Raw genomic sequence first — 22,542 nt, 5'->3', positions numbered from 1 at the left:
GGTCTGTGTTACCCTTCCACTGTCTCCTTCCCGATGGCTGGATTGGGGCATGTTGCTGAGATCTGTTTTAGATCACAAGTTGACAGCCATAGATGAAAGGTAGGAGAGGAAAAACTCTGAAGGAACTGGGCTCCTTTCCCACTGGACTGAAGGTTCAGTCAGGATGATGTGGGCTCACACCACGAGGAAAAGAGAAATCAGCTGTATCTGCCTGCCCCCCCTGGTGTCTATTTTGCTGTGCAGCAGCTTGGCTTACCTTCTAAGTTGTGCCATTGGATTCAGAACCTCCTACATAATTCCCCAATTATGCTATTAAGACATCTTCTTGTAGGGGTGTGAAAGTGAGCTTGAGGCAGATTTCAAGTCAGGAAGGCCAAGATCACACGCAGCTGGCTAATTTTAATTCAAAAGACAGGGCTTGAAAGTGGTGGGTGAGCCCCACAAGGGTAAGGGTGGGGAGAGGCGTATGCGTCAGGCTGCAGCTGAAGTACTGCACAGGAAGGGCAGCTGTCCCTGTAGAGAGGCAGGTAACCTGCCCCACTTGACAGATGGGATGATGAGAAATGCTTCAGATGCAGAAGGTAGTGACGCTTCTTGGCTTTCATGAGCACCACTAGTATTAAAGGCAAACAAAACTGACGGATGGAGCAATACTTCCTACAGCCGAAGCCAGGGTGATCGCTTGTGTTTAGCAGACCTGCACGTGTGCTTTCATCGATAATCATAATTTAAAGATTTTAAGCTATAAAAGCATCATATTGAAATATGTTTCTGCCTTCAGTGCGGGGCTGGCTTCACAGACACAAAGAACTAGCGGGTACTGCCACTGTAGTTGGGGTCCCAGCATGCATGTGGAGTGCAGCGTTTACCGGCATCCCAAACTCCTCAGTTGTGTAGATGTCCTTTCCATGGACTGTGAGACACTGTGAATTATGTGTCTTTGTGCTTTCTGCTCTTAGGATAGCCAATAAATATTTAAATGAACCTAGTCCAGCCTTCTCACTCTGCAGTGAATCGTTCAAAGTCAGAATTAATTAATAGTAGGGAAATGCTACTGCTTGTTTGTCTTATAAGATGAAAGGTTTATTTTTCCTAAGCCCTAGGTAGTAAAGCAAACTGTTTATTAGGAGCCTTGTAACCCAGATCTATATAAGCACATAAACACACATACATAAAACACATAAATATATGCATGAAACACATGCTTGGATGTACAAAAAAAGACAGAAGAGCACATAAGGAATTACAGAACATACATAACCCATACACACAACACACACACACACACACACACACACACACACACACACACAAACAAACAAACATACCGTTACATATTAAAACTCCATGTGATCAATGAGTAATTGTTTGAAATCTAAAGCAGTCCTGAATATAGCCTGCACAAACATGTGACACATATTTATATTAAAAGGATTGTTGGAGATAGGGAGATGCCTCAGTCAGTAAAGTGATGGCTGCACAAGGGTGAGGACCTGAGTTCAAATCTCTGGCACTGATATAAAAAGCCAGGCATGGAAGTACATGCCTATAATTCCAGCACTTTGGTGGTGTAGACAAAAGGGTCCCAGGATTCATCAGGCAGCCAGTCTGGCTAATCAGTGAGCTCCAGGTTCAGAAAGAGACTGCATCCAAAAAGCATAAGGTAGAGAAGCAGTTCAGGAAGACACACCTGGTGTCAAGCTCTGCTCTCCACAGGCATATACCCATATACACACACAGGAACACACATGCATGCATGTATATACACCTCACATGAACACATACAGCATTATTGGATGATTATCACATCAAATTTCAATTTAGCTGTGCATTATTCATTTTTCTTTGCTAAGTTTACCAACTCTTATATAAACACATTCAAAGATCAGCAGAAACATAAATTTATGAACTCCAATATAGACATAAATACACACTCAGAGTGTAGATTTTCCTAACAGATTCTGCCATTACTAAAGTAGCCATTAGAATATCAGTTCCTTCTTCATCTCAGAGAGCTGGGGAGATTCCAAGTGGGACAAGGGGTGTAGGGGAGGATGTGTTTTGAAAGTGATCCAGAATCCTGATGGAGGGAAAGAGCCCAATTCTGCAGTGACATGAATTGCTCTAACAAAATCCCCAACATACACACACACACACACACACACACACACACACACACACACACACACACACCACAGCATCTGCAGTCACAAGCATTAATAGAAACAATTTCCTTTACATGATTTTTTTTTAAAGAGATTCAGATTCCATCCAGCAAGGAGCTTCATTCCCTAAAAAACCAGATGTGAAGTTTACAAATACCCTTGGCAGTAAACAATGGTGTATTTATTAGTCAATGTTTTCTAGAGGAACAGAACCAATGGATGAATGTATGTCTCTGTGTGTGTGCATATAGAATAGGGCAGATATTCTATATATGAATTTATTATGTTTGTCTATGTTAAAACAGCAGTAACAGCTTAATCATACCTGCAAGATTGGAAACCCAGTAGTTGCTCCGTCCACAAGGCAAGGTGCCTCAGCAGTCCTGCTCTGGCACTGAAAACCTGGAAGGTCCCTGGAAAGCTGATGGTCCTTACTCTGGGCTGGAAGCACTGATTCTGTCATCAAAGGAAACAGCAGCAACAGCTAAACCAACTCAGCAACAACAAGAGGGAGTCTAAATGAGCCAAGAGGGTTTGTCCTGTCTTCTTTCTCCCGTATCCTTTTATCTGGGCTGCTACCAGAAGGAGAAACTCAGACTCAGGGTGGGTCTTCCCAGTCACTTGAGACAATCAGGATAGTGTCTCTGTTGAGACTGCCTACTCATGTAGATTCTCATCTGTAGTGAGTTGGCATTAAATTCAACCATAACAGATGGAATGTGTTAGTTTAACATTCCACTTCTCATTACGGTGCCACCAAGCCCTAACTTAGAAATCTTCTGTGGACTCTTGACTTTGCTTTCTTTACTGGCCCTTACTTACCTCTTGATCATTGCACACCTGCCAATATCCATTGAGAGCACATCAAAAGTTCTTAGACATGCTTTTGCTAAACTGCTTTTGGTCCTTGGTCATTCTTGGCCTCTCACCATCTGTCACCTGAATGTGGACATCATTTCCACTGCCTTACTCCAAATCTATCAAATAATTCATCTTCTGTGACGTTTCTAGAATGATGCACTTCACCATCAGCACTCAGGCTGTAGCTCCCATCTTCTCACCTTAGGTGGTCAGCTTGGTAAAAACGAATTATTTTTCCCACAAACACACAGCCACTTCCGTAGTTCATCCTTTCTCACACCATTCTCTATGCATTAAGCATTCTCTTCCTCCCCTGACTAGTGAATTAATTATCCTTCAGATCTACTTCAAATATACTCTCCGACCTCATCTCTCACTGCCTTCCACTCATGTAGAATTAATCACTCCTCCTCTGTGCCCATGGCATTTTGCATAAACTGCTTTCACTCTTATCATCATAGTTATTTACTGACATTTGCGAGCCTCTCAACAAACTTGTGAACCCTTCTGGGGCAGGGTTAACTCTTATTCTTATGTATAGACTGCCTGGACTTCCATTATTCAAGATAGTGCATGCCACTTAGAAAGTGATGTTGTTAGTAGACTATTACTGCTGGCATTTTACACTAGGGTTTTTCAATCAAAGAGATCAGCATTCAAATCCAGAAAAAAAAATCTACTTACTAGCTCTAAATTTGTAACTATTCTGTGGTAGGAAGAAGAATCCCTCCCCAAGATATTCACTTTATTTCTGGAGACTGAGAATATATTGTGTGGATATTAGAGAAAAAAATAATAATCAGTCAACTTTTAGCTTCAGGAATGCATTCTGAATTACCCAGGTGCACCAATATAGAGTCATTCTTATTGATCATTGGGAAATTAATTCCAGATCCCTTGGAGATACCCAAATCTATGGATTATCAAGCCCCTTATATAAAAGTGCTTAGTGTTTGCATATAATTTATTACTTTAAATCACCTCTAGACTATGTAATTTCTAACACAATGCCATTGCTACACAAATTGTTGTCATAACTGTGTGTTTAGGGAATAACAATATAATTGTATTTCAGATATTTTTAAATGTAAGGTAGGTTGAATACATGGATACAGAATCTATGATAATACAAGGGGCTAACTGTAATCTTAAAGGACTATGGATATCCCAAGTTCCTGTGAAAAATCCAAAAATCTCTTAATTGTGGGCTTCTGTAAATTGTTTTAAAAGCTTTATACTTCTTGTTCTAAGAAGGAAAAATCAGGGTACAAGCACAGCCAAATCAAAGAAGAAAACAAACTCTAAGAATGTAAGTTAAGGTCTGTAGCTCATCACCCTGCATCTGGGATTCACTCACCATCTTAGAGCCCCCAGTGACTAGTGCATTCCATCTTTCTGGGTCTGCCATTAAGAGCACACATAGTACAGCCCATGGATTCACACCTGCTCCACTCAACAGCTTCCCTTGTTCTAGGTGATAATTTCACAGTCTCTGGATCTCCAATGTGCTAGGCTCTTGTGCTGAATAGTTTTTGTGTTAACTTGACACAAGCTAAGTCATCTGAGAGGAAGGAGGTTCAATTGGGAAAATGTCTCCATAAGACTGGGCTGTAGGCAAGCCTGCGGGGCATTTTCTTAGTTAGTAATTGATATGGAGGGCAGCCCATTGTGGGTGGTGCCATCCCTGGGCTGGTGGTCCTGGGTTTAATAAGAAAGTAAGCCAAGCAAGCCAGTAAGCAGCATTCTTTCATGGCTTCTGCATCAGCTCCTGCTTCCAGGTTCCTGCCTTGCTTGAATTTCTACCCTGACTTGCTTCAGTGATAAACAGTGATGTGGAAGCATAAGCCAGATAAAACTTATCCTTCCCAGTTCACTTTTGGTTATGATATTTCATCATTGCAGTAGTAATACTAAGACAAGTTGGTACCAGGCAGGAGTGGGGTGTTGCAGTGACAGACTTGAGCTTGTTTTGGGGAGGATTGTGGAAGGGCTTTGGAACTCTGAAAGAGAAGAGCCATTGAGTGTTGAGGGCTCGTGGACTGTTTTGTTGAAGATAAAAATGTTGAGAGCAGACAATGGAGGCCAGGCTTGGGAAGTTTCAGAGGGAAGCAAAAACTCTACCAGGCCATTTGTATGAAGAATCTGTTATTCTAGCCTGCTGGAGCTGAAGAATTAGTTGTGATTAACAAGAGACAAGAACCTTTAAAGTAAAACCTTTATTTTACTAAGGCAATTGATGTTGTTTAGCTGGAGCTGAAAAATTAAAGGTGATTATGAAGAGACCAGTATCATTTAGGCTAAATCTTCTGGGAAATGCTCCTGAGAGTTAGCACACAGAAGCTGTGTTCCAGACTTGTTGATATTGGACATTGCATTATTTATACTGTTGGAAATTTGAGTTTGCTTTGATCTGATTGTGACTGTGCCCTAGTTCTTCCCTCTTAAAGTAAGAAAGAATTTAACTTAACTTTTCTTTTTGTAGGAGCCCACAGTTGAAAGATTTTGGACTTTAAAAAAATAATACTTTAGATTTTTAAAGGGACTGACCTTTTAATGTGTTTGAGTTTTTACAATTTGTAAAGACTGTGGGACTGTTGAAGATAATTATGTTTTTAATATGATCTCTTGAGGATAAGTGAGAAAAAATAGGTTGTGTCCTAACAGCGATGTGTTTGTATATCAAGATGACAAGTGGTCAATTGTGCTGGATATGTTAACTTGATATAAGCTTAAGTCATCAGAGAGGAAGGAACCTCAATTGAGAAAATGCCTCCATAAGATTGGGCTGTAGACAAGGTAGGGTGTTTTTATTTAATTAGTTATTGATAGGGAAGGGTCCAGCATGTTGTGGGTAGTGCCATCCCTGGCTGACGGGCCTGGGTTTTATAAGAAAGTAGGCAGAGCAATCCATAAAGAGCAAGCCAACAAGCAGCATTCCTCCATGGCCTCTGTATCAGCTCTTGACTCCACATTCCTGCCCTGCTTGAGTCATGTCCTCACTCATTCCAATGACAAACAATGATGTAGAAGTAAGCCAAATAAACCCTCTCCTCCCCAGTTTGCTTTGGTCATGGTGTTCCATCACAGCCATAGTAACCCTAACTAAGACAGGTCTCCACGCACTACTCCTTTACCAATGGGCTTCTTGTATCTCTAACCCTGATACATGGGGCCAAGCCTCAGTCACTCTCCATGGCCCCTTCGATCCTGGGGTTTCCATTGCAGCTGAAGTTGTACCTTCACCAGCAATGTCTCCTGGCCTCTCATGATACCAAGCCTCAGCTTCTTTCCATGGTCTCTTCAAACCTTCAAAACCAATTCCATGTGGGATACTTACACATCACTAAGTTCAGCTGCCAGCACAAGATACTGCCTTGGTGCCTTCAGGAGCACATATTCTGTGTGCAGACCTCAGCTGAGGAAATACTTCACATAGAATTTCACTTCAATGATGCTGGTCTCTTCTTAACCACGGGTGACCCAGCCTTGTCTAACTAGCACCAGTTGTCCCAGTAAAGCAAATGTTTCACTGTAGTGTCGCATCTGATTCTTCATCCCCAGCTGCCCAGAAGCTATGGGTTCTTCATCCATACTGTCACATGCACAGCCCTGATAGAGTATTTGCCTCCCTCTGAAAGTTCACAAGCCATGCCTCAACTGTCTGCATTGCTCTCAACAAGTTCATCCCTCAAGTTCCCACAGAACAGCCCAACAGCTCATTAAGTTCAAACACTCAGTGGCCTTTCCAGCCCAAAGTTTCGAAGTCTATCCAAAACCCTCCCCCAGAAGAACATGGTCAGCTCTGTCACTGCAATACCTCACTTCCAGGACCACTTCTTGTTCTTCTTTGTTACTTTGATGAACACCAGGACCAAAAGCAACTTGAGGAGGAAAGGGTTTACTTTACCTTACAGCTGCCTAGTCTATCATGAAAGGAAGTCGGGGGGGGGGGGGACTCAAATCAGAAATCCAAAGTCAGGAACTGAAGCAGGGGGCACTGAGAAACATTTCTTGCTGACTTACTCTCCATGACTTGTTCAGTTTGCTGCTTTCTTCTTCTTCTTCTTCTTCTTCTTCTTCTTCTTCTTCTTCTTCTTCTTCTTCTTCTTCTTCTTCTTCTTCTTCTTCTTTTGAGCTGAGGATTGAACCCAGGGCCTGGCACTTGCTAGGCAAGCGCTCTACCACTGAGCTAAATCCCTGACCCATCTGCTTTCTTGTACAACATAGGAATACCTACTCAGGCATCGCCACCCACAGTGGGCTGGACCCTCCCACATCAATCAAGAAAATGCCCCACAGAGTTGCCTACAAGCCATCTGAGGGACACAGTTTCTCAACTAAAATGCTCCCATCTCAGATTCCTCTAGATTGTCTCAAGTTGAAAAAAATAAAGTGGCGAAGCACAGACATCTAAGAGAGTCCTTGTTTTTGCTCCCCATTTTCAACCGCAGAAGCCCTACATTATAGAGGTCAGAACTTCACAGGCCTATATCTTGGGGCAATGAGAGATCTATGAGGAACCACTAGGAAGATAATGATATATATATATATCTGTGTGTGTGTGTGTGTGTGTGTGTGTGTGTGTGTGTGTGTGTGTGTGTGTAATTTACTTTGGTTGTATTTACCTTTCTGTTACCATTTCTTATTCGTCTGTCTCACCCCTGAGACATGTTTCCAGGGCTTACCATTTGGTATTGGATGACCAATTGGTGTGCTCTTCCCTGGACTAGATTATGCTGCTGCTCTTAGTGTTCCTTAGCTGTCTGTAATACCTCATTTAGAGTTAAGGCCTCGTGAGCTTTCTGCTTTCCAGGTTGGTGTGTTTTTTGTGCCATTCTTGTTCAGGTCATGTCTGGGCAGGTGTGCCAGTTAAAATTTATCTTTGGACATTTCTAGTAAACCCAATCTCACAAAAACCTCACTGTTCCTCTTAACTGCCTGATCCCTTATGCAATGATCACTGTGCCATAGGTGTGGGAGCTGTGTTGTAGATGCATAGTTGGGAAATGGCTCCACAACTCTGCAGTTTGATTGGTGTAGTTTTCTGCAATGGTTTCTGTCTATTGCAAAGAGAAGTTTCCCTGATGAGGGGTAAACACTACAATTATCTTTTCATATCTTCTTTACTAATTCATATGTTGGTGGATATCTGTGATGATTCCATATCTTGGTTTTTGTAAACAGTGCTGCAGTAGACATGTATATGCAAGCACCTCTGTGGATGCTGACTTAGAGTCCTTCAGGTACACACCTGGGAGTGGGATAGCTGCATCATATAGTGGTTCTGCAGCCACATTTTGTTGGTTTGAAAAAGTATCTCACTATGTATCCCTGGCCTAGGTATATATGTATCTTAGTCTGGCCTCAAACTGTCTTTGCCTCTCAAATGCTGGGGTTCAGGCATGCACCACCATACAGAGATATATTTTTCTGAGAAATTCCCATACTGATTTTCAAATTTTATTTTTAGACATATCAAATCTGAACTTTGGATTGTGGTCACCACCACAATAGTTCTTTTGAGACACATTGCTGTAGAATGTGAAGGTGGGTTCTGGGCTCATATAATGATAGGAGACTGTTAATTTCCCAGAGAGCTCAAATCTCTTGCTACAGACACCTTCTCAAGCCCATATTTACAATGACCAAGGAAAAAGAGATATATCAATACTTACTCCTCACTCAGATACTAGCATACAGAATTATGACTGCACATCTGTAAGATGCCTTCAAGACATAGGTAATCATATACTTGTAACTCATGGAATGAAAAGGCATTCATTGATTCTCAATAACTTTTCTTCTATGATCATTTTAGTGGTGACAATTTGTCCCTTGTCTCTTAAGAAACTTTGCATCTGACATGCAGCAAAACTTTCATAACAGGAGAGGAGCTTGAAGCCTTCATTTCAGTGAGAGATTCTGTGAAAGTTGAATAATAATGGACCACATTATTATTGTAGTTACTATTGCTCCACAGGAACTGAAATATGTGTACAGGGAAATAAGCTAGATTCCATTAGCCAGTTTACCCATCATGTACTTGAAATACACTTAGAGTGTTTTGTCTTAATATGACTTCTGAGATTAAATGTCTTGTCAAAGTCAATGGCAACAGAAAACAGGTAAACATCTTGAAAGATCTATTTCATTACAGTTTGCAAACTGGTTTAGACATGGCTGTGATGGCCAGAGGCCACATTTATGTTATGATAAAGCTCGCAAAAACCCTTAACTGAATGTTTAACAGTGTGGTCAGCTCCCACATTTGTCTTCTGATAAAGCCATAGAAATCATTGTTAACTCAGGACTTTGCATCTTTTCTGATGATCTGTCCCAGTCTCATTTGGAGGTGCCAAGGAAACAAGAAAAAGACCAAAAAAAAAAAAAAAAAAGCAATGAGGGAAATGGGGGGAAGAGATAGCTGTTTGTTATGCTCACACTTGGAAGCTCTTTCTTAATGGAACAATATAGTAGTTGCTGTGCTATGACAACATATGTAATAGAAATAATTTAATGAAGAATTTATTTTGACTCCTTATTTTGCCCATCATAGCAGACAAAGCATCATGGAGTTAGCATAGTGGTGGGAATATGTGGTGAGGACTCCTCACATCTTGGTGATCAGAAATCAGAACACTGAAATGGGAGAAGACACAGGTCTGGGCTATAACGCTGCTCTTTGTAACCCACTTCTGTGAGTCTCGCTCCACAGCATCCCCAGACAGTGACACCAGATAGGGACCAGATATTAAAGCACATGAAGCTGCAGGGATCATTTGAAGTTCCAGCCATAACACACAGAAAGGAAGACGTGTCCATTAACCTTTGGAATGATTGCGTTCTTCACTGTATGAGTTACTTCTATGTTGCTGTGATAACACATCATACCCAAAAGTGACCAATGGACAAAGAGGTTTATTTTGGCTTACAGTTCCAGAAGGAAATTCCATAAAAGCAGGGGAGACAGGGCAGCAGGTGGCTGAAGCAGGAAAATGGAACGGTCACATCTTCGACCACACTCAGGAAGCAGAGTGAACTGGGAGTGGGATAGGCTATAACTTCTTTTTTTTTTTTTTTAAACATACTTTCTCTTTTGATTCTTTGGGAATTTCACATCATGTACTCTAACTCCACTTACCTCCCAGTCTCCCTCATATTCTCCCCTCACCCCTACAGCAGCCTCCAAAAGAAAATTTTAAAAAATCAAAACAAAACAAAACAAAGCAAGCAAACAAAAACAAAAACAAGAACAAAACAAACACACAAATCCCTCTTTGCTTCCCCTTCTTTCCTGTCTCTCGAACACTTCGTTCATCCTGGTGGCACTGGGGCCTTGTGTGTCACATAGTATACCCTTTTGTCCAATCAGCTTCACTAGCAAATGTTCACCACAATGAGTCACTGGTCTGGTTCCAGGGCACTGATTTCTGGTACACCATTATCACTGGATCCTCATCAGAACTCCTCTGGGATATTCCACAACCACCCTAAATCATAGAGATCATGTGGGTATTGTTCCCAGAGGACCAGTCCCTTCAGGAGCTCCAGCAGGTCCTAGATGGGATAGATGTTAGGGTGGGCCAACCCAAGGCTCAGCTGTGGGCCTGGGTAGTAGCTGAGCTGGCCACCCACCTCAGGTGAGGGGACATAGCCAGCTCCCATGCCATTAGCCCACGCCATCAACATCGGCTCTCCCTTGCCTGTGTGAGGGGTGGAGCTTTCTCTCTGAGTACAGGGCCCAGCTTTCTCATGAGGGTTGGGGCCAGCTCTCTTGCTGCAGTAAGAGGCAGAGCCAGCTTTCCCTTGGCCAGTGAGGGCAGGGCTGGCTCAGCATGGCCCTCTGATTTCATCATTCATGGTTCCTATGACCTCTTGAGGTGACACAGGACCACAACTGGACCACAGATCCAGATATGGCCCTTGGCAGCAGCTTGGGCCTGGATGATATCTTGACTCCAGATGGAAGCACTGGCCTCTCAGATCAGTACGGCTGTGGCAGTGGCATGGTCCCTGGACACCATCAAGGCTTCAGGTTGCATCCCCAACCCCAGGCCTCAGGTTGCATCCCCAACTCCAGGTCTGTACAACCTTTAGTAGCAATACTGGACTTGGACTTGAGCACAGACCCCAACTGCAGAAGCTGGGTCTGGATGTCACCATTGCCCAGGTATCAGTGCAGGCCACTCAAAACGGCATGGCCCCAGTGCCAGTGTAGGCCTTGGACATCAACATAGCCCCAGAGCTTGAATGTCCTCATGGCCTTTAATGGTAACAGGAGCCTCAGACACTAACAAAGATCCTGGCTGCAGTAGGACCATGGACCCAGACATGGCTCTCAGCTACAGCTCTGACCCAGATGTCACCATGGCACTGGGTAGCAATGCAGGCCACTCAGATCTGCATGGCCCCAGCTGCATCATGGTCCTTGGGCACCAACATGGGCTCAGGTGGCTGACCTGACCCTGGGCATCCATATGGCCCTCAGTGGCAATAGGAACCACATATATTAACCCAGATCCTGGCCACTATATGGCCACAGACCCAGACATGGCCCTCGGGAGCAGCTCCACCCAGATGACATCCTGGCTCCAGGTGGAAGCATTAGCCACTCAGATCAAAATGGCTCTGGCAGCAGCATGGCCCCTTGGCCAACAAGAGGCCAGGTTTCAGCACAGACACCAGGTTTCTATATAGTCTTTGGTGGCAACATGGGTCATGTACTTAAATACAGACTCCAGCTGTGGTAGGACCACAGACCCATACACAGTCCTTGGCTGCAGCCTGGGCTTGGATATCACCATGGCCCCAGGTTGTGGGAGAAGGACACCCTGATTGTCATAGCCCCAGCATTAGCATGGCCCCAATGGACACCAGCATAAGCCCAGATCCCTGGAATCAGCATGGCCCTCAATGACAATAGGAGCCGAAGACATAAACACAGACCTTGGCTACAGTAGGGCCATGGATCCAGACATGGCCACCAGCTGTAGCTGTGGCCTGGACATCACCATGGTGCTGGGTAGTAATATATGCCACTCAGCTCTGTATGGCCCTGGCTGCAGCATGGCCCTTGGGCACCAACCTGGTCCCAGGTGGCTGATCAGACACCAGGGAACCACATGGCCTATGGTTGCAACAAGAGCCACAGACATTGACTGAGACCCTGGCTGCTGTAGAGCTACTGATGCAGATATGGCCCTGGGCAGCAACCTGGGCCTGGACAACATCATGGTCCCAGGTGGCAGCACAGGTCACCCAGACCAGTATGGCTCTAGTGGTGGCATGGCCCTCAGATACCAACAAGGCCACAGGTTGCAACTCAGATCTCAGGCTTCTGTGTGGCCTTTGGTGGCAACATGGGTCATGGACATTATCACGGGCCTGTCTGCTGTAGGGCCATGGACCCAGACATAGTCCCTGGTAGCAGTTCAGACAACACTATGTCCCTGTGTGCCAGTACAGGCCAACCAGATCGATGTGGCTCTGGCAATGGCCCCTGGACACCTAAACAACCACAGATGACAGCTCAGACACTGGGCATCTTTGTGGCCTCTGGTGGCAGCCTGGGTTACAGAACCACACAGAACCTGGCTATGTTGGACCAGGGTGGACCAGGGACCCAGACATGGCTCTTGGCAGCAGCCCAGTTGAGATATCACCATGGTCCCAGGTGACAAGCAGACTTCCCACATCAGCCTATTCCTTACTGCCTTCATCTTTTCCTTTCTGCCTCTTTCCAGAGACATGAATTACCCTGCTTCTCTTTCTCTCTCATTTCTCCACCACATATTTGCTCATCATAAAGGGACATACCTGCCAGATGTCTTCCTGGCAGCCAGGTCCTTGAGGACCCTGGCTGGCCTGTGGCTGACTAGCCCCCACCTGAGCAGAACTGCCAAGGCTATAAATTCTTACAGTCCATTCTCAGTGTCATACTCTCTCCATCAAGGCTCTGTATCCAAAAGGCTCCACAACATTCAGAACAGCACCTTCAATTGGAAACCAAGTGTTCAAATATGTGAGTCTATGGGGTGTGAGTCATTCAAACCACCACAATCACTGTCCAAATATACTCTTTGTTACAAAAAGTGTATTTTCTTATGCCCTCCAGAAAATAGTTTCTTTAGAAAAGTTTATCATATTTCTGATTAAATCTTGGGTTCAAATTTTATATTTTTGTTATATTTTCCAACAGGCTGTGATAGTATTGTCTATTTGCAGAGAGGCTGCATATTTTTATTATTATCCATAACTACCATACCAAATTCTCGAAATTTCTGTTGATTCCTATGGTTCTTCCAAAGTATTCACTATAGTTTATGAAAATAATGGTTCTTTTACTCCAATAGTCAATTTGTACTTATTTTTCTATCAAGTTACATTACCCTGCACTTGCAGAATGAAGTTTTCTATCAGAAGTCATTGGAATGTACATGGTCCATGCTTAACTCTGGTAAGTTGCCAGTGTTAAACATAATATCAAGTATCTACTTTTAATCATATTACTCATATAGATGATTGTTTCTCATTTTTTTCAATTTATCAAACTTTTACATCAAGAATGAATATAACATCTGGAGAGACAGCTCAATGGGTAAAGTCCTTTTTGGGCAGGCATGAGGACTCATGCTTAAATCCTCAGAACTCATGTAAATCTGGGTGTAGTAGTGGGCACCTTGAATCCTAGTGCTCCTATGGCAGGATTGGAGGCAAGAAAGACTGATCCTCAAAAACTCAGGTCAGCTAGCCTGTACGCAATAGTAAATAACAAAGAGACCCTGTCTTGAACGAACAAGGTGGAGGCAAACAGTGATGTTCAAGATTGTCCCTTGGCTTCCACACATGTGCTTCAGCACACAAGCAACCACATTCCCAAGTATTCACACACACACACACACACACACACACACGTCATACATGCCCACAACATTTTCAGAGAGATGATGGACTGGCAAGGGCTCTTGCCCAGAATGCTGATGGCCTAACTTTGACCCACAGGACCTAAATTGCATGCTGGGAGAAGAGAACACACTCTACAAGCTGTCCTCTGACCCCAACATGCTCATTCTCACATTCACAAGTAGATACAACACACAACAGTTAAATAAATAACTAAAAGAATGAATGCTGAACTTTTTCCAATTGTCTTTCAGACTCTAATGGGAGCGTTTTATGAACCTCCCATAATCTGTTATAATTTTATAATAAAATTCCATCCATGTTCCCTAATTAGAAAATACTTGTAACATATACTGCAGAGTAATGAAAGTGGTGAATATCTGATAAGGAATCCGAAATGGAAATGGAGGTAGAATCACAGACAGAGAAGAGCCATCCCTTGGGAGGACCAGCCTTAGAAGGAGATAGAATTGAAAAGAGAACATTACCAAGGTGTTGAGAACCATTATCAGGTTTCCTTGTTTAAAATACCATTGAATTTTTGTTGTAGTTACTAAATTGAACACTTCAGAATGGTAACAAGAACAATCAAACAAACAAAAATGAATAGGGAAGTCAAATTTCTTACAGACTACAGTCTGACAGGATGGAGGGAAATTTTTCAATTTTTCCTGCTAAGGTTTGCTTGGTGCCTATCAATTTTACAGAAGGTTCCACGTGCCCCTGAGAAGAATGTCTAGTCCCCATGTGTTGGTGTGACGATCAGGTGATCTAAGGAATAACTGAGCTCTAAGATTTCTTTGCTGATTTTTTGTTTAGAAGATCTATGTAGATGTGAGAGTGGGGTGTTGAAGGCTGCTATTCTCAATGGGCTAGATCACATGTGGCCTTCTTGTCTTGTGGCTTATGTTGTATTGTTATTATAGTTGTATTCTTTTTCTTAAATCCTGACCAGAATGATTAATATAGTAAACATCTCTCTTACTTCTCAGGGTTCCTTTCTTTAGGAATTATTCTTCTCCCCACTACCAAGGACTCTGCTGATCCTCAGATAAATGGGATTCGGGCCTGAAGCAGGTCACTCATGAGCTCATCCTCAGAAAGCAGAGATGATCAGTAGTTATAATGGAGAACACCACTTTCAGGATCCTAAAGAAAAGGTTGACAAGTTCTCAAGGCTGAGCCCCGAATTTCCTCTCATGATTCTTTTACATATTCCTGTGGGAAAATTAGAGTCTGTTGATGGATTTTTCATGTGAGATTGTGGAAATTTATTGATATATTTCCAGATCAGCATTTTCATTAACCAGTTAGTTGTAGTTAAAGGAAACATTTCATTTACTTATTTATGCCTTGCTTTTTTTAATAATGAAAGCATTAAATGGTATGAATTTACCTTTAAGGACAGTTTTTATTAGAAAGTATTACAATTATAATTAATATTTTCAAAGTAGCTTATAGCTACAATTTATTTATTCTTTAATTCTTATTATTTTATAGAAATAATTTTTAGTTCCCCAAGCTCAAAAGGGGACTTTTAAATTTAATTTTCCCCAAAAGTTTATTTTATTTCTGGCTCCATTATCAGTACTTAGCATGCTGCTTGGCAAATGAGAGCTTCTTTTAAATATTGAATGAATTTATGAATCAGACAGAATGGATCTCATAGACTTTCATCTTTTATGTTTGCTAATGTTATATTTGTGGCCCACTTTGGTGCACTTTTGTAAATGTTTCAGAAATAATTTTAAAAGGGCACATTTTGGTATGACAAACAGGCATCCTTATTTATTTATCAGAACAGTGTTCCAGTGCCTCTAAATTGGTATGTGTTTTTGCATATTTGATCTTTAAGTTTCTCTGAGCTAGACTTTACCTTGAGTCTTCTAAAAGCAGCAAGGTGAAGGTCGGACAGCCTCAAGACACAGTGCTATCAATACAAGCCCAAGCTCAGTCAACATTTAGATGCTACCAAAAGTGCTTTCATCCCTTTGCTAAGGAAAAAAAGACAGAGTTTATGGGTTTTTGTTTGTTTTCTTGCTGCTACTATGTGGTCTCGAGGTTTAATTTTATTCTGGTTTCCCTTGAATTCAAAGAGGATTGCCAAGGAGTTTGCCTTGGCAGAAGGATTCTGGGGTTGGTGGGCTCTCCCAGGTGGCTGTCTCTGACAGAGTGTGTCATGTTCTCTTACATGGAGCTAGAGTGCCCAAGGATACCATCAAGTCACATGCTCTGACATTTGAAATGCTTAGGGACCACCTTGATTTGTTTGTTTGCTCTTTGTCTCCAGAAGAAACATTAAACAGCAAGCAACCATCATTTTCAGACAGAGAGAGCTCGAAGGAGCTTTGCATGCATTTCATGGTCTCTCTGGGAAGCAGTATGAGGTTTGGGAAAGCTGCTACAGTTTATTAATTCCATTTGTTTTCAAAGAGAATGGTGGGTTTTATTTTGGTTTTGTTTTTTTTTCATGGCAATGCTAAAGAGCCTAGCCCACAAAGAAAGGTTTGCCAGTGTTTTCCCATGGTTATGACAGCTGTGAGGGTTTGCTTGTCATGTCCTATTTAACCTTATTTCTGGGACATGTTATTTGACATGTAAAGTGGGTACCTGCTATATCTCCACTGTAAATTGTACTTTTATCCATTTAAAAAAACCTTCCTTATTTCATGCTTTTGCATCAGATTCTAAATACATATTTCTACCCCTAGCTTTTTGCATATTTGTGTTTATTTAGTCAATCTCTGACTCACTCATTTATTCAAAACTTCCTGGTTATTTGCTATTAGATGTAACTCTTGTTAAAAAAAAAAAAGTCTTATATGGTCTAAAGACCTTTGTCTGTAGTCGAGAGTATAATCTGTGCTCTGCCTGTGACCTCCTTTTTGTCCCCTCTAGAAATGTAACTTTTTCTTTTCCACAGTAATTGGTATTTCTTAGTATTGATATATATTGATATATTTATATTCCTTTTTTTATTTTAGCCTTGTCAAAAATTAAAAATCTTTCTTTTGCAAATTGAAGGTTCTGTTTCTGACTTATGAATTTCAGCTTCTGCCTATTATTCATTTTCTTGTTAAAAAGCATGAACAATACATCTTTATTTTTTACAAAGTATTTTTCTGTTTTAACTAAAATGATATTTTTTTAATGAGAAGCAGAGATGGTTACAATTACAGTAGACACACACACACACACACACACACACACACACACACACACACCAGCAATCTTGAATTGGAAAGTTACAAAATCCCAAAGGCAACAGTAGGTAGAGGAAGAAGAGCTTTTTAGAACCTCAGTAGCCAGATTGCCTCTTCCTGCCCTTGCCTGTGCTCACCCTGAGCCCACTTCACCAGGCAAAGAAGCCTTTGTCCCCACCACCCTGCCCCCCTCCGAAGCCCCGCAGTCCCCACCTCAGCCTTGGTAGCTACATAGATCCCCTTCCTGGCCGTCTAGTTGAGGAGCTTTACTTGGGTTGCACTCATTTCTCCAAGAGCAGTTCGTGTTCTCACACAGAGCACTGGGACCATTCCAGGACCCGTCTCATTGCTGTCTGCCACCTGTGCCCCCTCTACTGGAGAATCCTCCCTGGCTCCCACCACCATCACCACCATGCTAACTCCTCCACAGCCTTCACAACCATTGAGTCTTCCTCACCCCCAGCCTCCACAGCCATTTCCACCACCCCAATTGAAGTCTGGCCTGCAATGAAACCTTTGATAGGATTCCTAGAGAGTTTCTTTTTTTCACTATGAAAGCACTTGATAGCCCGGTTAGCAGAAGGTGGGTCATCAAATGTGATTGTTGCCTCACCCTTCAGTGTGACAGTTTCCTGTCTGGAAGCAAATTAATCATAGGCTTCCCAGTTTTCTTATTTGTTTTAATAATTTCAAACTGTCAGACATAATCAGCCACAGACTCAGTTTTAACATTCTTACCCAGGCCTTGCACACAGATGGTATTGCTTTCTGAATTATCCTGCCTGTTTGGAATTGTGATGTGGTCCTTGATCCAGAGTCCCACCAAATTTATTGAAGCCACCCGGGTCACTTACACTCATGCAATTTCCACTTCTATGGCTTTTGAGTTCATAGCCACCACTGCTGCGGGTGTAGCCACCTCCATCACCCCAACCATGGCCCCACTGTCCTACTGGGCTCTCCATAGCTACCACCCACTATCACTCTGGTCCTCATTGCCGGAACTACCACTGCCACCATGGACAGAGGAATAATCTTGGCTACAGTTGCCTCTGCCACTTCCTTCTACTGGTGTTACTGTCCTGGTTCTGCTGTTTACAACCCCAAGGAAAGTCATAGGAGCTTTGCCGCTGTTCTCAGCTTTGTTGCTATCCACCATAGTCGGAGTGTTTGCTATAGCCTCCACTCTGAGACTGCTCAGAGCCTCTTCTTTGAGAACTGCCACTGGAACTTTCCCCAGTACTGCTAGGAGCTGGCTGTTGGCCATAGGCTGGGTAGGAGGACTGCTGGTCTTAAGAAGATTGGGGAACACTGGCTGCTGCCATAGCCTCCAGTGAAACCATGTCCCAAGAGCCTGATTATCATAGCCTGTGTTCTGTGTCTGTCCATAAGAAGAACCGTAGCTGCTCTGACCGCTAATAACCATTGTAACTCTACATACTGGCCATAGGGTTGACTGCTCTGTTGGGAATAGCCCTGCCCAGGATGGGTAGGATAGGAGGCGTAGTTTTCAGCTACTTGATGGGTAGAGTTGTTGGAAGCCACAGCAGCACACACACGCTCAGGCCACTGAGCTACAAAATCCCAGAGGACTGTGAGCCAATGCAAGGAGGACTGAGCTATGAAGGGGCTTTGCTGTAACTTGACAATTTCCTTTTCACATGTGAAGTTCCACTCCTGGTGATAGCCACTCTCGGCCATCCTTATTTGCATTTTGAATTTCTTCCTTGATTGTATTGCTTAGTAATTCTTTTCAGTTTGCAAATAATTGTTTTTAGAAGCTAGTGTGTTGATAATGTGCCGTTTTTGAGAAATTTGGTTGATATAATGATTCTTTTGGAATTATTGAAATCTGTTTTATAGCCTAAGAAATTGGTTTTTGAAAATATATTATAGATGATTTTAATAATTGTAACTCACAACAGCTAGCTAGTTTGAGATATGAGGTTATTAGTGACATTAATTTTTAAAATCCGTTGTAATTTATTTTTCCATATTAAAGTATTCTATTAGACGCTTTATTTTAAATCAACTCCTCCTGTTTCTAATAGGCTCTTCAAATTTTAATATTGTGTGATTCTTGGATAGATTCAACATCACTTAAGACAATTTTTATTATTGTAGTTGTTCAAAAATATAAAGCAACCCTTTATCCCATTTGGTACTTCTCTTTATGTCAGCTTTCTTTGATGATGATGATGATGATGATGATGACCATTCCTGTCCTCTTTTTGTTTAGTGATCCTTCATTAACCTCACTGTTTTGTTGGCTTGTTTCTATTCCCCTTTCCTTCCATCTTATCATTTTTAAATTTTCTCAATTTTGAGTTTCTAAAAAATAATCACATATAATTGTGGTTTATTTAACTAAGATGTATTTACTCATTTCTAATGCCTCAAGTTTATGCATTCATATTCGTATTAATAATTAATTGATTTCATTCTAATTTATCATTTTATTTCAAACTTTTAAACATTTCCCTTATCTTTCCTGGTTCATTATTCTGTATTTTTTAAACTTTTTGTTGGTTGTTTGTGTAAAGCATCTATCTAATTACTCTTTATCAATTCAAAACTCAGGAGTCAGATATTGGGGCAAGAATCTGAACGATCAAAGAAGTGGCACAGAAGCGACCAGTGACCTCCATCCAAAAGGGCCAAGACCCTATCTCAAGCCCACCCTACTACTTCCTGTGTCTGTCTGTCCTCAGTCCTCAAAAACCTCTATGGTTAATTTTGTTCAGTTAGTAACTAGCTCCTCCCTCTGATTCAAAACACACTTTATTGGCAGTTTTGGGAGCATCAGGATGCAATCAAAATATCACACAATGTTTGTGAATTTCACATCATGCACCCATATCTCATTCATCTCCTAATCCTTCCATATTTGTCCTCTGCCGTTGCATCCTCTCCCCCACAAAGAAAACAAAAAAATAAAAATGAAAAAAAAAATCTCTACGTGGAAGCTTTGAGTGCGTCACCCAGTATATCCTTTTGCCCAAATAGCTTTACTGGCAAATGTTTATTACACTGAGTCTGTTCGAGGCCTCTGGCTTCTTCAACACCTTCAACACTGGATCCTCATGGGGACTCTCCTCAAGTATCCTGTTGTTTCTCTGTGTCATGAAGATCTTACAGCTTTGTTTCTGCAGGACCGGCCCCTTCCCATGTTCCGGCAGTTCTTAGATGGGTAGGTGTAGGGGTGAACCAACTCAAAGCCTTGGATCTGGGCCTGGGAGGTAGCTGAATTGCTCTCTTGCTCCCATGCCACCAGGGCCTGCTCTCCAGCTTTGCCCAGGTAAGAGGCAGAACTAGTTCTCCTGCCTATGGCAGTTGGCAAGGGAGGGAGGGGGGACCAGCTCTTCCTCAATCACACCTTCAGAACCAGCTCTCTTGCACCCACACCACCCGGGCCAGCTTTCCAGCATCACCCTGAGAGGGGCAGTTCCAGGTCACCTGAGTGCCAAAGACAACAAGGGGCAGGGCCAGCTCTCCCACTCTCATGCCTGCAGGGCCAGCTCTCCCACACTGCACAGGCAAGGGGCAGGGCCAGCTAGCCCAGACCAGGGGCGTCCACATGGCCTTTGGTGGTAATGTGGGCCGCAGACATCAACCCAGACCCCTTCTGCTGTGGGCTGTGGACCCAAACATCTGGTGGCAGCACAGACCAGGACATCTCCACGCCCTCAGGTGTCAGCGATGGCTACTCACATTAGGCTGTTCCTCACCACCCTGACATCTCCACTTCCACCTCTTTTCCCTGTGCTCAAACCACACTGCTTCTCTTTCTCTACCCTCTCTCCACCACTCTTGTTAATCTTAGTGGGGTCTGGCCCACACGCTCCCTCTCCCGGTGGCTGCCGACAGGGGGCCTCTCATGTTTCTCTCACTCCTGAATACGAAGTGCAAGTGCTGGAAAGCAAATTTAAGTTGGTCTCCACGGCAACTACTGCCTCTCTGGAGTTTGTCTTCACCAGCCGACTCCAAGCTCCATGAGAGAAGGAAACTGCATCAGCCCCATTCCCCAACACCAAGAAGAGGGCTTAGCCCAGGGTCAAACAGGTCAGCACCGGTCACTGCCTCCAGCTCTGCCTCTCTCAATAGAGCCCACCACTCCATTTTTCTAACTTTCCCATATCTCCTTCATGTATTTGTTCTGTGGAGTGGTGTCTGGCGCCACTGCCCTGGGGCCCTTTGAGGGTCTGTGGCTTTTCCCCCCTTATTTTTATTACATTGGCAAATTGTTCTGATGCTTTCCCGCATATTTTAGAAATTAAGTTTTCATTTGTCAATGGTAATATTAAAGCTGGGAAAACCTCTCATGTCTTTTAAATGTCTTAAGTAATACAGGGAATTTAGTAAACGCATGGTTCTGTCTTCTTCCTTTCTTCCTACATTTCCATTCTCCACATGTTTTACTAATAAACACTGGACTTTCCATTCAGTTCAGTAATAGTAGTGATTCTTTTTATGTTGCGAACATTAACTTTACTTTAAAACTAATGATAGCTATTCAATCAAATTTCACTTTAAGTTACTACCAGTTGCTTATACTAATGTGCTTGCTCTATCAGTATCAGGATTAATTCTGTATCTGCTGTGGTTTAGATGTGTCTCCTCTCTACAGTGCAGCGTTCGTGCTCAAAGAATCATGCTTAGTGTAGAGGTCCTCAAGGGGGGAACCTTCAAAATGTACAGTCCACAAACTCAGAAGGACAAAGCTATCATGTTCCCTCTCATATGCAGATTCTGGCCTGGAGAGAGAGGGAGAGAGAGGGAGAGAGAGAGAGAGAGAGAGAGAGAGAGAGAGAGAGAGAGAAAGAGAAGAGAAGAGAAGAGAAGAGAAGAGAAGAGAAGAGAAGAGAAGAGAAGAGAAGAGAATGAATGAATGAATGTGGGTACAGCCTGAAAGACTATAAAGGAGACCAAGAGGTTAACAAAAAGATGATGAGGAAGAAGGGGGTGTGCAGGGAGACACATAGGACAGGAGAGAGGAAGAGACTTGGGGTAAAAGGGGAGATTAGGGGTAGTAGAAGGGTTGGGGAGAAGAGGATGAAGAATCTGCTAAAAAAAACCAATTTATTAAAAAAATGACACAATGACACATGACACTGTCAATCTTGATTTAAAACAAATAACAACAACAACAATAAAAGTGAGGTCATTAGGAGTTCTGCTTTCAAGAAGGAATTAATTTATTCTGTTCTCCCTGGGGGCCTGGATCTTCCCAACACCCACATTGCATCTCACAGCCCTTTGTAACTACTGGTCCAGGGAATCTGATGCCTTCTCCTGGTCTTCATGGGCACTGCACAAGTGTGATGTACACATATACACATAGATAAAACACTTAAACACACTAGAATAAATATTTAATGTAGTTCTGTGGCATGAACTACAGGAAAGCCTGC

At 42.7% G+C, this 22,542-nt stretch overlaps 1 pseudogene; it reads right to left on the bottom strand.

Moving 5' to 3' along the window:
• Positions 1–17,280: 17,280 nt before the first annotated feature.
• Positions 17,281–18,832, bottom strand: LOC118584626 (annotated as a pseudogene).
• Between the last annotated feature and the right edge of the window lie 3,710 nt (positions 18,833–22,542).

The sequence above is a fragment of the Onychomys torridus genome, chromosome 5, assembly GCF_903995425.1.
Source record: "Onychomys torridus chromosome 5, mOncTor1.1, whole genome shotgun sequence".
Classification (NCBI taxonomy): Eukaryota; Metazoa; Chordata; class Mammalia; order Rodentia; family Cricetidae; genus Onychomys; species Onychomys torridus.
The sequence above is the reverse complement of the archived record's forward strand: the minus strand, read 5'-3'. Positions and strand labels throughout refer to the sequence as shown.